Source organism: Helianthus annuus, chromosome 1 (genome assembly GCF_002127325.2).
Source record: "Helianthus annuus cultivar XRQ/B chromosome 1, HanXRQr2.0-SUNRISE, whole genome shotgun sequence".
NCBI classification, from domain to species: domain Eukaryota; kingdom Viridiplantae; phylum Streptophyta; class Magnoliopsida; order Asterales; family Asteraceae; genus Helianthus; species Helianthus annuus.
In genome coordinates, this window is record NC_035433.2 from 124081244 (window position 1) to 124101547 (window position 20304).

Consider the following 20304-nt stretch of genomic DNA (forward strand, 5'->3'; position numbering starts at 1 on the left):
GAAGATGCTCCGTATACTGCAACTTTTGCAAAGTTTCTGGACACAAGGAAGAAGACTGTAGGAAGAAACCCGGTAATGGGATATGCTTCAATTGTGGAGAAAAGGGGCATATCAAACCGAACTGTCCAAAACTAGCTCTAGCCATGACCAACAAGGCTAAGACCACTGAAGCACATAAGAAAAATGCCAGAGCATTTGTTCTGATAGCTAAGGAAGCCAAGATGATCCCGGATGTGATTGCCGGTACGTTCTTAGTTAACCATATATTTGCCAAAGTATTGTTTGACTCTGGTGCAAACCAAAGTTTTATCAATACTTCTTTCTACAAACTTCTTGACCAACCCTTAGCCAAACTTCAACAAGATTGTCTGGTAGAGACATCCAACGGAGAATCCATTAAGATAAGTGAAATCTTGTAGGGAGCAAGAATAGAAATCCTGAACCATCATTTCTTTGCTAACCTTTACCCAATGAATCTAGCTGGATTCGATGTTGTATTAGGAATTGATTGGTTGGTAGCCAATCGTGCTAATATTTTATGTGATCAAAAGACAGTGCAATTAAGTACACCAAGTGGTGAAAAGATCACAATTAAAGGAGATAAGCCAACCAGATCGACAAAATTCATCTCTGTGATGAAAGCCGTAAGTTATATAAGGAAAGGAGGAATAGTATATATGATTTCCGTAATCATTAATACTAAAGGAAAAGAATTAAAGATATTCCTGTAATATCTAAATTCTCAGACGTCTTTCCAGAAGAATTACTTGGATTACCGCCTGATAGAGAGGTTGAATTTAGAATCACCTAATACAAGGGACAGCACCGATTGCCAAAGCGCCATATCGATTGGCACCAACGGAGATGCAGGAACTAAAAAACAATTGGACGAACTTCTTGACAAAGGATTTATACAACCAAGTTCATCACCATGGGGAGCACCGGTGTTATTCATTAAGAAAAAAGACGGATCGATGCGTATGTGCATTGATTACCGAGATTTGAACAAAGTCACGATTAAGAATCGGTACCCACTACCGAGAACCGATGATCTGTTCGATCAACTTCAAGGAGCTCAATTCTTTTCTAAGATCGACTTACGCTCTGGATATCATCAACTGAAAGTACAGGAAGAAGATATTCCTAAAACTGCTTTTAGAACTAGGTACAGTCATTATGAATTTACCGTCATGCCATTTGGTTTAACCAATGCCCCAGCCGCATTTATGGACATGATGAACAAGATATGTAAATGATACCTGGATAAATTCATAATTGTCTTTATAGATGATATTCTAATTTACTCTAAGAGTAAAGAGGAACATGCAGAGCATCTGCATACACTACTAACATTATTGAGAAAAGAGAAGCTTTATGCTAAATTCTAAAAATGTGAATTTTGTTTACAAGAAGTGCAATTCCTTGGACATCTACTTAATCATGAAGGAATTCATGTGGATCCCACAAAAATCGAGGCGATTACTAAATGGAAAGTCCCTGAATCACCAACAGAAGTACGAAGTTTTCTTGGAGTGCAGGATATTATAGACGGTTTATCCGAGATTTCTCTAGAATAGCCATTCCATTAACTAAACTGACCTGCAAATCAGTTAAGTTTGAATGGGGACCAAAACAGGAAGAAGCTTTTAGGATTCTTAAGCAAAGATTAACCAACGCACCCATACTCACGTTACCAGAAGAAACTGAAGACTTTATAGTCTATTGTGACGCTTCTAAGTTAGGTTATGGATATGTGTTAATGCAATGTCAGAAGGTTATAGCCTATGCCTCTAGACAACTTAAGAAACATGAAGAGAATTATACAACCCGTGATCTAGAGTTAGGAGCCATAATTTTTGCCCTTAAGATTTGGAGACACTATTTATATGGAAATAAATTTGTTGTCTTCATCGATCATAAGAGTTTAAGGTACATTTTTGGGCAAAAAGAATTAAATATGAGACAAAGACGCTGGATGGAAGTTCTTAGTGATTATGTGTGTAATATCCAGTATCTTGTTGGGAAAGCTAATTTAGTAGCTGATGCTTTAAGTAGAAAGTATCATGAAAAGCCAAAATGAGTACGTTCTCTCAGATTAAATCTTCAGATAGATTTAAATGAGCAAATTAGAAAGGCACATGAAACAACATTTAAGGAACCTTCAGCATCAGGTTTAAAAGGAATGATTAAGGAATTAGGATAAGGAACAGATGGAATTTGGAAGTTCCATAAGAAAAGGATGTGGATACCTAAACAAGGAAACCTACGCCACAAAATTCTAGAAGAAGCTCATAAGTCTAAGTATACGATACATCCCGGAAGTGATAAGATGTATCAAGATCTTAGGAAGAATTTCTGGTGGATAGGAATGAAGAAGGACATTGCTAACTGTTTTGGTCAAAAATCACACAAGGATAATGCAACCAAATCTGATTTTGTGAGGTATGATGCTTGGTTAAATGGTTAAATGTATGAGCAACAAATATATGAAATGAGTGATGAACACAAGGATTTATACGAGGAAAAAGCACTTGATCAATGAATGATCTCCGGCATAAAAAACCTCGGATAGTGAAAACTATCACTATCAAGTATATTGAATAAATAAGTTTACAACTTCGGAAGTATTGAGCTTGATACAATGAATTCTAGTGTGTGTGTATTAGAGAGATGATAACAGTAATGATGTGTGTTCACCGGAGTGCAAGAAGTGGTTTCTAAAAATAAGCTCAATACCCCTCTTATCCTAGCTAAAAATATCCTAACTAACTATCCGAAAAATCAGCCATTCACTCACGATCACCACCAACAGTCATCAGCCTGTGCACATGTTGAAAATAAAGAGCATATTCCTCTAGAATCTCGGATGGAATAAGTCCTCTTCGAAACAAATCTGCAAAATAAGCCAAAAGGTGATGGAAACAATTGTTAGTTTAGAATAATCATGAGGATCTTGGATCCTTATTCTCGCAGCGTCTCCTGAGGATCCTTAATTCAAACTGAACTGAGGATCCGTGATCTAGGCTTCACTTGAGGATCTGTGATCCATAGGCTGTGAAATTCTATCCCTAACAATTGCCCCCAAACATGACTGGCTGATATCTAATTAGATAGTCATGTTTCAGCTTAATTCGGACTAGCCGTTACTTATGGATATAGCCGTTACAGGCTGATGTCAGCAACAGTCATCCCTGCAACAAACAATCATTATAAATAGGATTAGAGATAGGGATGAAAATTGCATTTAAATTCGAGACTCTTCTCCTTTAAATCCTCATCCGAAGATCCAAGCAGGTATCTCTTCTCTCTTTTCTTTGATCTTCTCTTCCCTGATCCTCTGTTCTCCAAATATTCATGGCGAAGATGAACCTTCATTCCTCACCTGCCAAAAATCCTGATCACAATAGCCCATTGAAAAGTCAGGGTATCACCAAAAACCCTTCAATGGAGCTCTGTCGATTCACTGATCCTGAAGTTGATCAGTTCCGATCATGCTTCCGTGACGGCACAATATTCAGACCCTTTGATTCTTCTACCAAGAGTGACTATGTGTCAGACACATGGATCACTTTCCCTGCTGCTCCCTTCCAGATAGGGTTCACCTATCCCTTTCCTGTTTTTACACAAAGCTTCTTCACACTTACCGGCCTGTGCTACATCCAAGCCATGCCGATGGTGTGGAGGGTTTTATACACACTTGAGCACATAATAGAACAGGAAGGCTTAGACATAGGGATGTCTGAACTGAGCCAACTATACAACCTTGTGAGTCATGGTTCATACGGATATCTTTTCAAGTCCAAACCCTAAAAATCTCACCCAATCTTGAAAACCACCAAAAAATGACACCAACTGGAGGAATCAATTCTTCTTCGTGAGGAGAGATTCTATTCCAAATGGGAACAAACTTCCCAAAAAGTGGAACACCGATGGTAGGATATAGGATCCTTAGACTAGGACCATGGTAGGATTCTTCTTTTCTGCTAAGGATAACTGGTCCTTCTTTTTGTTTTTGTTGTGCACCTATCTCATTCTCTAGCATCCAAGAATCTCCTGTCACAAGAGAGAGGATTGCTGTTTTCTGGAAGCTTGACCCTGCTATATGAACATTTCAAGCCAAAGTAAAAGATTCTCAAGAGATATCCTCTTGTTCCTACACAATGTCAAGTAAGTATCCATATTCATGTGTAAATAAGTGTTTAAATGAATATAAGGTATGAATACTTATTTGTGAATTATGTTTGTAGGCGCTGCCAAATCTTCCAAGTCTGCTTCAAGGTTCAGTGTGACTGACATCCAGGAATATGCCTACCCTAGGTCTCTCAAGAAGGAGCTGGCTGCAAGCCAAAGCATCACTGAGACCAAAGGAGTCAGCACCAGGGGTAAAGGAACCAAAAGGAAGAAGACTGCTAAACCCGCTGAAGGCCTGCCTCTGATGGAACACCAGGTTCAAGAATATATCTCCGAGGTAAGGATTTCATATCCTAAAATTCGCCTTTCTTTTGAGGATATAGGATCCTGAATACTCAAATCTTCTATTGCAGAAATTCGCTGAAGTCCAGATCCTCATTGACCAACATGTGGCTGAAGCTGAACAAAAGTGCCTTGACCTCCAGGCCATTGCAGTTGCCATGGATAAAAAGATCTCCCAACTTGAGAACGAACAGAAGGCACTGCGAAAGGAGCTTCTTGTTGCTGAAATGACAGCCCAAAGGGAGAGGATTGAGGTCATGGAAGGGGCCAAACACTTTGCTGCTGTCGTGATGTTGAAGATCAAACTCCAGATGGCTAAGGAGGCTGCGGATCCTGCCTTTGATAGGTCCAGCTGGGACGTGGAGGCTTGGAAGCAAAGGCTTATGGAGCTTGGGGACGAAGATGAACCTGAGGAGGTGCTGGCTCTCGAAGGTGGTGGCAGCAAAACGAAGGATCCTAAGGATGCAGCGGCTGGAGGCAGTGGTCAAGGTGGTGAGAAGAAGGTGGAGGATGCAGCGAAGGTTTAGGCTGCACAAATGGGCGATGATGGAAATTTCTAGACGTGGCCGGAGCCCATTCTTTATGGTTTTATAGTTTTTTGATGATGTTTTGAACAATGGTCTGTATGGTGAACAATAGTTTTTAGGTTTACGGATCACTGATCCCTTGGACAATAGGGGGTAGCAAAGGTGGATGGGCCCTTCTGTTTGTGGAGGATGAAGCCTTTGATGCCCCTCGCCTTTTTATTTCCTTCACTTATCGAACCTTTAGTATGGACACCCTTAGCCAACCCAAGTGGACGGGCCATGTTTTGCTGGTAGAAGCTTGGGTTGGCAATTTTGACAACCTTTAAAGGGGTTAACTTTGATAAATAAATAAAACACTTAACTTTTGGCTATCTTGGTGTTGTTCATTTTGCATACATTTACTTGTCAATTGTTATTGTACAATTCAAGAGTCTACAAGTTATTGATGAAAGTATAAAAATCAGTTTATGTAAAAAAATTTAGGATATGATCAAGGATCATATATCCTATAATCAAAAAGTTTGAAAAGTGAGACAATTTTAGGATCATATATCCTGTTGTCAAAGAATAAGGGTAACACTGATAAACCAAGAATAAAGTTAAAGTTAATAAGGATCATACCAGAGAATCCAAGTTAGGATCTGATGCGTGTCAGTGTGTATATATTTTTGATATATATTTAAGCCCTTTTTACACTTTTAGCCAAGTTTTAAATTTATAAAACACGATATTCACTAACACTAAACACACATATGGGCAAGTGCACCCATCGTGGACGTAGTATAGTGTTGGTAAGATACCGAGGTCGTCCAAGGACACAAGAGCTTTTAATACCGGTTTATCCTCAACGTCTAATCAAATCAAAAAGGTTAGAAAATTGTTTTAAACTAAGAAAAAATAAAAACTAACTAAATGCTGAAAATAAAATAAAATAAAAACAGATAGACAAGATGAATCACTTGGATCCGACACGTGTATTAGTATAACCTTTGATTATTTTCGCACTTTTGCACTTGTTTAAGAGATTATCTTAGTTATTGTAGTAGGCCCCTCTTTTGAAGGCGACGTTACCCTCAACCCAGTAGTTTGAGTCAGCAAGGATACAATCCTAAAGGGTCGGATTATTGAAAGATAATGAATTAAGTTATTAATGCAAATTGTGGTAGGCCCCGCTTCTGGCGGTGACGTTACCCTCGGCTAAGTAGTCTGAGTCAGCAGGGATACAGTCCTAAATAGCCGGGTTATAGTATTAATAGTAGTTAACTTATGAGGGGGTCAAAGAGTTTGGATCCCCGCCATCCAATACCTATGGGCATTGAAGGAGATCCTACTAAATTTGACCCAGGTCCCAAGCAGGACCTCTAAACGCTGAACAAGGGCAAGACCCTTACCAAACCGTTCCCTTAACCCCCGACCAGGTAGCCAACATACCTCCATATAGACCGTGGAGATATGAATGGTGAAAATCTTTTATTTTATATAGACAGTAAAATAATGCCAAGACACCACGGACAAACGATAAGGAAAGATCACCTTCAACATAAGTAACTAGTTATTAAAGTCATTAATACAAAACCAAATAAAAAGTGCAAAAGATTAAAAATAAAAAGTATTATACTAAACACTTGTCTTCACCAAGTGATGTAAGAGACTTAGGCAAACATGGCCTTGATTGTCAAGAACTCTTACGATCAATCTTGGATCCCGAGACGACTCACACACTCTACGATGGACAATGGATGATGGTGGTGGATGATGGTGTTATGGTGGTGGTGGGTGGTGGATGAGGTGTGAGAGAGGTGGTGTGCCAAGGGATGAGAGAGAATGAAGCCAAGCTCCTCTATTTATAGGCTGAACAGAAGGCTGGACACGGCCCCGTGTCCGCTGGACACGGCCCCGTGCCCGCCTGACACTCTCTCTCTTCATTAATTGTAATTGCGAATTACAATTAATGCGCCTGCTGTACTTTCACCACGCCCCCGTGCTCGCCGGACACGGCCCCGTGGTGGGCAATGGAAGCTTCTACTGGTTTGTCTTTTCTGCTGCTTCCTGGGCACGCCCCCGTGTTCGCTGGACACGGGGCGTGTTCAGACTCTGTTTCTTCCTTTTTGCTTTGGGAGGTGCCGTTGAGGGTCCGGGCAGTCTACTTTTGTTCCTTTTCTTGTATTTATGGTAGAATTAGTGGTCTTTTTGCTTCTTTTGTGATTTTGAGCTCATTTCATCCTGAAAATACAAAAGGAAGACAAAAACACTCTTTTTCCAACATTAGTACTTAAAAAGGGTTAGTTTTATGCTTTAATTGATGTGTTTTATATGTTGCATTTTACACACATCAGGATCCTATATCCATAACACTTACAATTGTGATAATCAAAAGACAAACCCTTGTATAAAGTTAAGATTCAGGATCCTTAACTATTTAGCTTTGGAAACCTGAAATGAGACATAACTTGGGACTAAGCCAACTGTAAAAGAAAGAGTTAGTATCTGGGGACAAGCCCAACAATCTGGGGACAAGCCCAATAAACTGGGGACAAGCCCAAAAAACTAGGGACAAGCCCAAAAAACCGGGGACAAGCCCAAAGGATCTTGTGTAAACTGGAGTATGGCCTATACTGTGACTATCCAAACTTAGTGACATGAAAATGCCAAAACCTTAGCTAACGTGAAAACGTTAGAAACCTTAGGAACGGATGTATGGTACGTCTACCATTATACTTAGGATCCTAAATACAACCAGTATAATGAAATTGTCAGCCCCTAAAGCGGGCACTAGTCCCATTGCCTTTAACTGCACTAGGATAATCGTGCGCAACTGGCAAAGGTGTAAGAACCTGATTCTTAGAAGGTAATAGATACCTTAAACTGGGGACAAGCCCAAAAACTGGGGATAAACCCAAAGACTTAGGAAACTTCAATGGATACTTGATCCTTTGTCAAAGATGCACCAACTTCTGCAAAACTCAGAATTTAGTAAAGAAGGATAAAGGATCCTGGATCCTTCTCCTTGTAATCAAATAATTTAAAGGATTAGGTAAATTAGAATCAAATCATTACCAGAATGAGGATCATATATCCTCTAAGGATCCTTTATGTATACTAGACATGAGGATGACCAAGGATCCTGGATCCTTCTTACATGAAGTATCTCTTTAAGTGGACAACATTCCAGGCTCTTGGTAACAAATCACCTTCCATTGTTAATAAAGGGTATGCCCCCTTTCATGCCTCAGCTTCAATAAGATAGGGGCCTTCCCATTTTGGTGCTAACTTGCCATCAGCAGGATTTGTGGTATTTTGGAATGCTTTCCTCAACACCATGTCACCAACTTGAAACTTTCTGATCCTGACATTCTTGTTATAAGCTCCAGCCATCCTTTGTTGATAACTAGCCAATCTTATCCTTGCTAAATCCCTGAGTTCTTCTATGGTATCCAAATCTTGAGCCAAGTTTTCAACATTTCCTTCAGGATCACGGATGCTTGTTCTTGCAGTAGGGACTACCATCTCTGTTGGGATCACAGATTCAGCTCCAAACACTAAAGAAAATGGAGTCTAGCCAGTAGCATTCTTGGGAGTTATTCTATCAGCCCATAACACATAAGGTAGCTCTTCTGCCCATTTTCCCTTCTTGGATCCAAGCTTCTTCTTCAAGTTGTTGATGATGATCTTATTAGATGATTCTGCTTGACCATTAGCTTGTGGGTGGACTGGTGTTGATGTTATCATCTTAATCCCCCAGCTGTCACAAAAGTTAGTAGTTCTATTCCCAATAAATTGGGATCCATTATCACAAACAATTTCAGAAGGTATGCCAAATCTAGTAATGATGTTTCTTTTAGTAAAGGATATCACTTCCTTTTCTCTAACTTGTGTAAAGGCTTCAGCTTCTATCCATTTGGAGAAGTAATCAGTCATAGCAAGCATAAACACTTTTCCTCCTGGTGCTTTGGGGAAGTTTGCCAACTATATCCATTCCCTATCTCATGAATGGCCAAGAAGAGGATATAGGATGTAGGAGCTCCGCTGGTTGATGAAGGATATTGGTATGTCTTTGACAAGCATAACACTTCTTTGCATAATCCACAGCATCCTTCTTCATAGTAGGCCAATAGTATCCTGTTCAAAGGATCCTTGAGAACAGTGCTCTGCCCCCAGTGTGGTTTCCACAATCTCCTTCATGAAAATCCTTCAGAACTTCTTGGATTTCTGGATTTCTGGATCCTCGATGCACCTTAGATATGGACCTGCAAGAGATCGTTTATATAACATGTTATTTAGTATTGTAAATTGAGATACCTTAACTTTGAAAGCTCTAGGATTTTCTCTAGTAGGGATTTCTCCATGTTGTATATATCTCAGGATTGGAAGGATCCAGGATCCTGAATTTGACTGTGCACCATCACTAGGTATGATTACAGAATCCTCCACTATCTCCATAGCTGTATGATCCTCAATAGCAGGAGTTAGGATTTGGATAATTGGTATCCTAACATCCTCCGGAACCTTTAATGATGATCCAAGGTTGGCTAAAGCATCAGTTTCTGCATTTTCTTCGCTGGGTACCTATGTCAAACTAAAAGAAGCAAAAGAGTCTGCCAATTTCTTGACTATCTCTAGATATTTGATTAGTCTTTCACCTTTAACAGCATAAGAACCATTAAAGTGGTTAGTAATTAACAATGAATCTACATGTACCTCAAGATACCTGATTCTCATGTGCTTGGCAATTTGCAAACCAGTTATTAAGGCTTTATACTCAGCCTCATTATTAGTAGTTTGAAACTCACAAGCAGTTGAGTGGGGTATTATGTCCCCCTATGGTGATTTTAGTAGTATGCCTAGTCCAGTTCCTTTGATATTTGAAGCCCCATCTGTGAAGAGTATCCAAGGATCCTTAGTCTCTTCCAGTTGTTGAACTTCCAATTCAGCTTCCCTTTGTAGATCACTACTGAAATCAGCCACAAAGTCAGCTAAGGCTTGAGATTTGATGGTAGTTCTTGGTTCATATCTGATATCGTATGCACTAAGCTTTACCGCCCATTTTTCCATCCTTCCTGACATTTCAGGTTTCCTGAGAACATTCTTAATTGGAAAGTCAGTCTTAACAATAATAGCATGAGTTTCAAAATAATGGCGTAATTTAGTAGATGCCATGATTAAAGCAAGGATAAGTTTTTCTAAATGAGAATACCTGGATTCAGCATCAAGTAAACTTTTACTTACATAATACACAGGATGTTGGGTACCTTCATGATCCTTTACAAGGACTGCACTTACCGCCTTAGAATAAACTGCCAAGTATAAGGATAATATATCCCCCTTTTCTGGTTTCATTAAGGCTGGAGCTAAGGATAAGTAATCCTTAAGGGCCTTGAGAGCATTCTCAAGCTTTTTCAGTCCATTCAAATTTCTTGTTCTTTCTCAGAATGTCATAGAATTCCTTGCATTTCTCTGATGACTTTGAGATAAACCTGTTCAAGGCTGTGATCCTTCCTGTCAATCTTTGCAAATCCTTGGCATTGGCAGGAGACTTAATATTCATAATCGCCTTGATTTGCTTTGGACTTGCCTCTATCCCTCTTTTTGTCACCATGTAACCTAGGAACTTGCCAGCTTTTACACCAAAGTGGCACTTGGAAGGATTCAATTTCATATTGAATTTATCAAGGATGTCAAATGCTTCTTCCAAATCTCTAAGGTGATCCCCAGCTCTCTTGGACTTAACCACGATGTCATCAATATAGACTTCCATTGTGTGTCCAATTTGTTCTTTAAACATCACATTAACTAGCCTTTGGTAGGTAGCACCTGCATTTCTTAGTCCAAATGGCATATCAATATAACAATAGATACCAGAAGGGGTCATAAAGGCTGTATCCTCTTGATCAGATGGTTCCATATGAATTTGTTGGAATCTAGATGAAGCATCCATGAAAGTCAACAACTCATGACCCGCGGTAGCATCAACCATGGAGTCAATGTGGGGTAATGGGAAAGGATCCTTGGGACATGCCTTGTTTAAATCAGTGAAATCGACACATACCCTCCACTTTCCGTTTTTCTTTTGAACAACTACCACATTGGCTAACCACCTTGGATACTTAACCTCTCTAATCATACCTACTCTGAGCAGTTTATTTACCTCCTCCTGGATGATGGCATTCCTTTCAGGTGCAAACTTTCTCCTCTTTTGATGTATGGGTTTGAATGACCTGTCAATGCCAAGTTTATGAGTAATAATATCTTTAGAAATACCTGTCATGTTCTCATGCTTCCAGGAAAAAGTAGCTTTTCTCCTCTTTAGGAAGGATACTAGATCCTGTTAAACATTGTCGAGGATCCCGGATCCTATGAAAACCTTGGATTTAGGATCCTGAGGATCCATCAGGATATCTTTCACATCTTGTTCTCTTGCCTCCAGGACATCTCTTGGAGGATACTTTAATTGCTATTGCTCCCTAGGTCTTGAGGCTGGCTTCATTGATGAAGTATAACAATTTTTGGCTTCTTGTTGGTCACTTTCTATCTACACCACACCCCATGGAGTAGGGAGTTTCATACACTGATGATATGTAGATGAGACTGCTTTCATATCATGTATCCATGGCATGCCAAGAATAACATTGTAACAAGATAAGCAATCCATGACACAAAATTTCTGAAAAGAATTAACTCCCTCTATGTAAATGGGAAGTTTAATGTCCCCCAATGTGTTCTTGGTTTCTCCACTGAATCCCACAAGAACTAATGATCTTGGGATAATTTCTGACTCAGGGATGTTTATCTTTTTTAGGACATCAAGTTGGATGATATTCATTGAGCTTCCTCCATCTATGAGGATCCTGCGAACAAAATGGTTAGATATAAACAATGTAATAACAAGACCATCATGATGAGGATCCTAAATGTCCACACGGTCGTCCTCATCAAAGGATATAACTTTATCCTGCGTAAGGATTGAGGTTCGAATGGGTCTATCCCCATTTTCCATCTTTGTCTCTTTAGCATGCCTCTTGGCTGCTGAAAAAGAGGTGCCACATATGTCTGATCCACCGGAAATGAAGTTGATAATTTGTGCATCAGCTGGAGGAGCAGGAGCTCTTTCTGGAATCTTTTCCAGATCCTAGATCCTTGACTTTTTTCTTCCAAATAGCTCTTTCAAATGTCCTTTGCTTAACAGGAAACCAATCTCTTTCCTGAGTGCTATGCATTCATCAGTGAGATGACCGAAATCTTCATGATAGGCACACCATTTGGATTTATCTTTTGTAGCAGCTGGCTTATCACTCTTTCTGGGACATCTTGCTTTTCCACCTAAATTCTGCATGGCAAGGATTAGTTCATTATTATCAACATCAAAGCAATATTCAGAAATGGCTGGATAATCTTCATCATCCTCTTCCTGCTCCACAGAATGCACGTTTTGATTATCAGACTTGTTGTATGATTTGGATTTGTTGTTCTTAAAATAGGATCCTTGCTTTTCTAGCTTTGAGGATCCTGACAGCCTCTCCTGGATCATTTTATCATCCTCTAATCGGATAAATCTAAGCGCCCTGGTTCTTACTTCATCAAGATTCCTGCAAGGGGTCATGACAAGATCATCATAGAATTGTGAATCCTTAAGTAAACCCATTTTGAAAGCTTCTACAGCTGTAGCAATATCCAAATTAGGAATCTCTAAGGATTCTCTACTGAATTTAGTTATATAATCTCTAAGTGATTCATTTTGACCTTGTGTTGCCCTATATAGATCACTAGTTAATCGTTCAAATCTCTTACTGCATGAGAATTGGCTATTAAACAAGTTAACTAGGTTAGCAAATGAAGTAATAGAGTAAGGGGGAAGACTTAGCAGCCATTTAAGAGCTGATCCTGTCAGTGTGGATCTGAAACCCTTGCATAGACATGCTTCTTTCAACCTTTCAGGAATGGGATTTGTAACGACTCACCTAAAAATGTCCTAAAACGCTCCGCAATTGGAAACCCGAACCCCTGAAACCCTAACGTACATGAGAAATCAAGAAATCAAGAATTTAGAGTTTCAGGCGGGCCGCGTAAAGGTTAAGCATAACCTTACGCGGGCCGTGTCAACTTAAAATTATTCCGGATAAGTATGAAGGCCACACGCAGGCCGCGTAGGTGTTCCTCCAAGTTCACGCGGGCCGCGACAGCTCAACGATAAGTGAAAGCCTGGTGCCGCCACGTGTTGATGACTCAACAACCCTTAGCCGCCTTTTTGGCCCTCGCGGGCCGCGTAAATGTTATGCATGGGTTTACGCGGACCGTGTAAAACCCATATTTTTGCTATAAATAGCCTGGAGATCGAGCTTTCATTCTGTGTCGAAAACAATTCTCAAAAAACGAAAGTATACTGCATAAAATCATAATTTTCATTAGGGAGGCGCTGCTACGATACAGGGTAATAACTCGATCGCTGCTACGATTCAATATCCGATCGATTTAAACTATCCAATGGATGTTTAAGTGCTGCTCAAATTAGGGTTATACTTTGTCATTCGTTGTGATTCCGACAGGATGTTTGAGTGTCGCCCGAACTCGGGCTATACTCTGTCATTCGTTGCGAATCCGCCGGATGTTTAAGTATCACACTTTGTCATTCGTTGTGACGTTTTAATCTCGTGAGTGTATCGTAAAAGTGTATTCAGTTACTTACCTAGTTTTAGGTTATCAGGCTTATCAATAGGCTAAACTTCACCCCATACACTTACAATCAAAGTAGATGCTAATTCTCAAGAGAAATTGAATCAGGAAGCTTGTTAAATCAATATTGCATGCTTATAATGTGAGTCATTCTCTTTTTACCAAACTTGCTTTCAAAATTATGTTTGTTTTCAAAGTTATAATTACAGGGATTAAGTCTTTGTAGTCTTTAAATACAGCTGGTATGTGGGGTTTTGTATACATTACTTGTTATCCGTCACCATTGGACAACGAGTTAGCCAAGGGGTGATATGACCATAGTCACAGACACCATTGGACAACGAGATAGCCAATGGGTGGTCGAGTGACAAATACCGTGGGTGTATGGTTGACATGTATAAACATTGTAATCGCTCTTAATACTGTAAATTATAACTATGGGTCATTTTGTGCAAACTGAATGAACTCACTCAGTATTTCCTACTGACAAAACCTTTTTAAAACACGTTTCTGGTAATTGCAGTAGATCGGAATAAGAGTTGGATACGACACCAAAAAGGCTTACTGAAGTGGCTTGATTTATTAATTAAATTAAATTAAGAAAAGTTGTTTTATGTAATCGGGTTTATCCCATATGAGAAGCTACCTTTGTAAAACATGGGTTTATCCCATCTATTTAATAAATAAACCGGTGTTTCTGAACTCTGATATTTTTCCTAACTCACGGTCCTGATGAAATTTCCGCTGCAATTATTTTAAAATAACCATCGGTACCACTTGGCTGTTCGCGGCTCCCGATTCCGTCCAGGGTGGGGTCGGGGGTCGTGACAGAAGGTGGTGTCAGAGCCACTAATTTAAGCCTATAGGTGTTGTGCTAATAATACCTAAGCATATATAAAAGAGTTAGGAAATTGTTATTAACTGGTAGCACATATGATAGCATTTAGACTGGAATTTAAGAAAAGACGCCTTAGTATAAGCTAAGCTAAATACTTGTGTAAATAAAGTGTGATAGAATTTTTGGTATGCCATGAGAATGATAACTAAAATGTTGCAAGTATAATTAATAAGCAATAACACTTGACCACTGTTATTCTTATTTATTAGTACTACTTTGTTTTAGAACATGATACGTCATGTGAAGACTAATTTGCTTAATCCTTGTTGAAAGTCATAATGCACTTTCCAAATTAGGATTTAAGAAAAATACTATTTATGGGAAAAATAAATTTCTTCTCCGGCAAGACTGGGTATGGTGTAGCAGACTCTCCAGTTTGTCCGGATATAATAAGGTTACCTCTCCGGCGAGAACCAGATAAGACGGGGTATATAATATGTCAAACAAAGTGACAAAATTTCCCTAAATCGTATCATGATTTGATATCTGACTTGTTTTTAGAAATATGAATCTGTTAAATACATTAACCTTATGAAGGATATGTATATTACAGCATGTGAAATATATGATTATATAGATATGTATATCTATAAGGAATTCCAAAAGTCAATTAAGAATAAAGCACAAGCATATGTGTCAATAATAAATCTAGATTTCTTTATCAAGAATCTCTTGCATGTATCTTTAATTCTGATATCAAACATTATTTCGTTTGATCATTTGTCTCGTAACTCATGTGACAAAATAAATGACGGGAACCCTTTAAGTTGGTATGCCATCAAAAGTATAAGAATTTCCAATGCGTTACCATAAACTATTAACGCAAGCAAGAAACATGTGAAATTGTGCTAGTGCACAAGAAAACACATGAAACTTAAATTATACATCCACAGACGTCGAAGTATATCACACAGGACTTTTGAGGCAAGACCTTTGGAAAATATGATTGGGCACGACAACACCAATACTAATTCCTTCAGTGGAAGAACTACTAATCAAAAAGCGGCACTTGGCCATGTGATCCTACAAATGACATGAATCTTGCTGAGGTACGTTGGAACAAGATTTCACAACCATCGGTGCACAGTCTAATCAGAGTCGTAATTATTATCACTGAAAAAAGAGTCTCATACCTTTGCAACTCCCTCTATTTCATTTTATTCGACACTCCATGATAACGTCACTTAACAACGGTTATTACCCAAAATTTCTAGATAAAATTCTTAAATTTCTTTTGTTAAAATTCTGACCTTTATGAATAGACTTTTGCATTGCTACTCCTCCTAATGGTCATCATACCATGAGGATTTCTTTCATAGTAGCAAATATTGATCTATTTCATTTCTTGGTAAATCCACACGTTACACATGCACTGTTTGTTGTGCATGTGGTTCATTTGAGTTATAAAGACCATAGGAGAGCTTCATTCCAATTTGTTGTTTTATCAAAAGTTCAAATCTCGTTTTTCTATACTTAATCTTTGCATTGTAAACCGCATTTTTGCAAAACGATAATTCTTTGATATTGAATCGATGAATTTCTTGAAAAACTCGATTTTCTTTTGAATGGTATACATGGTTTTTGTTGTGACCATGTCAGAACTTTCTTATCAATATATGAACTCGTTGTGTTTAAACCAAGTTCAATTGCTTGAACTTGCTCGCATTATGTATTCCATTTAAGATCCCATATGATGGATTGAGGCTATCATATTCAAAATAGTACCAACAAGCACTTCATTTGTTTTGAACTATAACAGACTTGTTTGGTCTTCGAATTCATCAAATTTGTTTCTTTAATCACGATCACCTTGTGGTAACGTTTTCACAAATTTGAAGCTTGCGCTAATCTCGTTGCTCACACCATGCTCGGATTTAATTATTTAATTATTTATTGTGTATTGATATTAAATCCGCTTGTTCGATCTATGTATTATCAGTCTTAATGAAAATTGTGTGTTAAGATAATGGTACCCCCGTTCGTGATAAATATTCCGGTGTACCTCTTAACGGTTCTTTCACCATCGAGTGAATATTTCGTGATATTCATTGCCTTTCCTCTTCGCTCAAAAATACTGTTTATTCGTTCCATTTTTAGTTGTAGATCCTATGAAAATTATTTGAAACAAATATTCAGATTTACTTTGTGAACCCTCCGCTTAAATTCAAAACACGGTGATACTTGTTTGATCACTTCTATTATTGCCTTGTTTCAATCACTACGACACCTTGTGGTGTCGGTATAGACTTGTAGCTTGAGCTAACCTATATATACCTTTCGTTTGACTCATTCTTGAAAATGGTCTTAATACAACTATGTGTTAAGACAATGATACACCAAACTCTGTCGTATATCGGTGTATCCTTGTAATTCAATAAATGTCAACCCATTGATTTTTCCTAGTTGACAAATCATTTTCGTATTTTCATTTCATTCAAGCTTGTTGATTCTAAGTCTTCCTCAGTTGAAAATCAAAGTAAATTTTCTATTGACAGTGAATTCTATTGTTTCTAAAAAAATCATTCACAACTTGTAAACATTCAAATTCATTGATCATATATCTCTTTTGGCTTGAACCTAATCACCTTGGAAACTATATCATTTCATCTCATTCATTTGAACATCTCATCTTTTGAAATATCTAGATTCGCTTCCTTGAAACTCTCAGTTAATTTCGAAAACGGTGAATTTATTCGGTCACCATAATTATTGAATTCCTTCAATCATTACAACACCTTGCAGTATCCATATAAATTTGTAGCATGTGTTAATAATAAACCCTATTCATACGTCATTCGTCTGATTCGTCATTTTAATAGTCTTGATACAGTTATGTACTCAAACCATGATATACTAAGTTCTATTGTCCAGTGTATCCTTACCATTTAAGTAACCGATATTGATTTTCGGGTTGATCATTGACAATTCATTTTTCATACTTCCATTCACAAATAGAGATTTATCAATTCAGAATCTCCCTCAATTGATCAAAGTAAGTTCTTTTCTGACATTGAATCCTATTGTTTCTACAAGTCATTTTATTTCAAATTTCCTGCCTATCAAATATCTTTTGATTCCATCCCATGATATATTGTTTTTACTAATTAAAAGAAGTAACGTAACCCCAAGAAGATATCATAGTCCAAATCTCGAGGACGAGATTTAAAACAAGGTGGGGAGGATGTAACGACTCACCTAAAAATGTCCTAAAATGCTCCGCAAGTGGAAACCCGAACCCCTGAAACCCTAACGTACATGAGAAATCAAGAAATCAAGAATTTAGAGTTTCAGGCGGGCCGCGTAAAGGTTAAGCATAACCTTACGCGGGCCGTGTCAACTTAAAATTATTCCGGATAAGTATGAAGGCCGCACGCGGGCCGCGTAGGTGTTCCTCCAAGTTCACGCCGGCCGCGACAGCTCAACGATAAGTGAAAGCCTGGTGCCGCCACGTGTTGATGACTCAACAACCCTTAGCCGCCTTTTTGGCCCTCGCGGGCCGCGTAAATGTTATGCATGGGTTTACGCGGACCGTGTAAAACCCATATTTTTGCTATAAATCGCCTGGAGATCGAGCTTTCATTCTGTGTCGAAAACAATTCTCAAAAAACGAAAGTATACTGCATAAAATCATAATTTTCATTAGGGAGGCGCTGCTACGATATAGGGTAATAACTCGATCGCTGCTACGATTCAATATCCGATCGATTTAAACTATCCAATGGATGTTTAAGTGCTGCTCAAATTAGGGTTATACTTTGTCATTCGTCGTGATTCCGACAGGATGTTTGAGTGTCGCCTGAACTCGGGCTGTACTCTGTCATTCGTTGCGAATCCGCTGGATGTTTAAGTATCGCACTTTGTCATTCATTGTAAGGTTTTAATCTCGTGAGCTTATCGTAAAAGTTGTATTCAGTTACTTACCTAGTTTTAGGTTATCAGGCTTATCAATAGGCTAAACTTCACCCCATACACTTACAATCAAAGTAGATGCTAATTCGCAGAAGAAATTGAATCAGGAAGCTTGTTAAATCAATACTGCATGCTTATAATGTTAGTCATTCTCTTTTTACCAAACTTGCTTTCAAAATTATGTTTGTTTTCAAAGTTATAGTTACAGGGATTAAGTCTTTGTAGTCTTCAAATACAGCCGGCATGTGGGGTTTTGTATACATTACTTGTTATCCGTCACCATTGGACAACGAGTTAGCCAAGGGGTGATATGACCATAGTCACAGACACCATTGGACAACGAGATAGCCAATGGGTGGTCGAGTGACAAATACCGTGGGTATATGGTTGACATGTATAAACATTGTAATCGCTCTTAATACTGTAAATTATAACTATGGGTCATTTTGTGCAAACTGAATGAACTCACTCAGTATTTCCTGCTAACAAAACCTTTTTAAAACACGTTTTAGGTAATTGTAGTAGATCGGAATAAGAGTTGGATACGGAACCAAAAAGGCTTACTGAAGTGGTTTGATTTATTAATTAAATTAAATTAAGAAAAGTTGTTTTATGTAATCGGGTTTATCCCATATGAAAAGCTACCTTTGTAAAACATGGGTTTATCCCATCTATTTAATAAATAAAATCCGGTGTTTCTGAACTCTGATATTTTTCCTAACTCACGGTCCTGATGAAATTTCCGCTGCAATATTTTTAAAATAACCACCGGTACCACTTGGCTGTTCGCGGCTGTCAATTCCTTCCAGGGTGGGGTCGGGGTTGTGACAGGATTGATCTCCATTCTCTCCCTGTATTGAGCTACATGCTCTTCTGGATCAGTTGAGCCATCATACAACTTCATGTTTGGTGTTTGAAACCTCTTTGGTATCTCTGCATCACAAATAGGTGGTGCAAAACGAGATATCCTGTGACTCCCATCCGGAATCTCAGGAATGGGCTTAACCACTCTTGGGACGCTGGATATCATATCCTTGAGTTTTTGCAATTCCCTAGCCATAGCTTGGTTGATTCCTGTATCCTGCACAAAGCCATGGTTAGCATTATAAGAAGTATTCAAAGTGTTACCTCCTGATGTATTCAAGGTTGGGATTCCTGATGTGAATCCATATTGGTGTGATTCTGGCATGATTAAGGGACCAGATGAAGCAATAGTTTGCATAGGTATGAAGTCTCCCAAGTGAATCTCTGAACTTCTGGGTTGTACACTCCTTAAGGATCCTTGATCCTGAAAGATGTTGGATCCTTGATACACCGAAGCTGGCGGTCTTGGAGGATAATCCATGGATCCGTGAGCCTGAGATGAGGATCCTTGAACTTGAGATGAGGATCCTTGAACTTGAGATGAGGATCCTTGAACCTGAGATGAGGATCCTGGATACTGAGAGTAGGATCCTTGAACTTTCTGCGTCCCCATGTATCCTCCTGAACTAGAGAAGGATCCTTGATGCTGGAAGGAGGATCCTTGAGGCTGAAGAGAGGATCCTAAAGGCTAGAAGTAGGATCCTTGAGCATGTGTCATTGCCGATGATCCATAACACATACTCGATGATCCACCCTGGTATTGGAGACCTGATGCTGTGGAATGCTGGGTAGTTGTGATTGGAGTATCAAAATTCAGTGATCTCGGCACCAATGGAGAGTGATCCTCCGCTGATCCTTTCAATTTATTGATCTCATCAATTTCTCGAAGGATCCTGTCATTAGTTCTGTCTTGCTACTTCATGTAATCCTTCATCTGCAAAATCAAAGAATAAAGATCATTGTTAG